At 33.8% G+C, this 1,303-nt stretch overlaps 1 non-coding gene across 1 annotated transcript; it reads right to left on the bottom strand.

Annotated features, from left to right (window-relative positions):
• Nucleotides 1–661: 661 nt before the first annotated feature.
• LOC122003176 lies at nucleotides 662–768 on the bottom strand. The gene has a single exon (XR_006117841.1). It is a non-coding gene; the product is annotated as a small nucleolar RNA R71 (small nucleolar RNA).
• Between the last annotated feature and the right edge of the window lie 535 nt (nucleotides 769–1,303).

Genomic DNA, 1,303 nt, shown 5'->3' with positions numbered 1-1,303 from the left:
GCTTAATCAACAGTCTCTGTGGGTTCACCAATCTTTTATATTACTGACGATATAGTCGTGCACTTGCGGTTCATAATAAATTTTTGGCGTTATTACCGAGGACTTTTATGATTAATAATAGTTGATTAGCATATGAGTTATTCTAGACTTGTTAATAGATTATTTATTTATTTGTTTACTTTTATTTCGGTATTTCCTTTCTTATTTTTCATTATGTATTTTCCTTCTTGTATTTAATTCTGTATTTTTTTATTTTCCTTATAATTTTTTACATACTATGAGCACTGACATGTCAAGCAGGTCTTTTAAACGAATTTTTTGCACCCATTTCTGCAAGATTTATGTCTCCCATTATGCAGTCTCATATCTAAGCCAATAGTTTCCAGCTAGACCCAAAGATAATTGCTATGATATAAGGTCACAAATTTGGAGGAGAAGTATCAGAAAACCCTTATCTACACCTTGAGACATTTCTAGAGCTTTGTGATATGGTAAACTATGAAGGAGTGTGAGTGGATGCAGTTTGATTGATGACATTTCCTTTCAGTATCAAGGATAAAGTAAGTACTTGGTTATATTCCCTCTGTCCTCAAAGCATTACAAGTTGGGAACAATTAGAGGGTCAATTTCTGAATCACTTTTTCCCTCCAAGTAGAACAGTTTACATAAGGAATTCATCACAAATTTTGCTCAAGCAGATGGAGAATCATTATTTGAAGCATGAGATAGATTCAAGAGTCTATAAAGACAATGCCCTCATTATAGCTTGGAAAAATGGCTGACTTTACACATATTCTATAGGAGAATTTCTTTCTCAGATAAGTGTTTATTGGATTCATCAGCTGAAGGTTCTTTTATGAACAAAAGTATGGACGAAGCATATACATTAATTGATCAAATGACATTGAATCTCCAAGAATGGTCAGATAGAAGTTGGATAAAATTTCCCTTGAGAACTTCAGAAGTGCAAGCAATGAAGGCAAAAGAGTCTGTCAAATAAAATGCAGTTCAATCTTCCAAGATTTTGGAAAATCACAAGTCACAAAATGAGGGGTTCAAATAGTTGAAGGCAAGGATAGATAGCATAGTTTCGAAATGGTTCAAACATGACCTTCCTCCGACACAGACAAGGTCTAGTGAACAGTGTAATGTTATTAAGTTGAGAAGTGGCAAGAATCATGAAGAACTTCTGGAGAAGGACTTATATAGAATTGAGGAGAAAAATAATGGAAGACTACAAAAACTCAGTTCTATTACTCCATAAAGTGCCCAAAGGACACAAGTACCTTTCCCTCAATGATTA

This window comes from Zingiber officinale, chromosome 7A, assembly GCF_018446385.1.
Source record: "Zingiber officinale cultivar Zhangliang chromosome 7A, Zo_v1.1, whole genome shotgun sequence".
Taxonomy (NCBI): domain Eukaryota; kingdom Viridiplantae; phylum Streptophyta; class Magnoliopsida; order Zingiberales; family Zingiberaceae; genus Zingiber; species Zingiber officinale.
The sequence above is the reverse complement of the archived record's forward strand: the minus strand, read 5'-3'. Positions and strand labels throughout refer to the sequence as shown.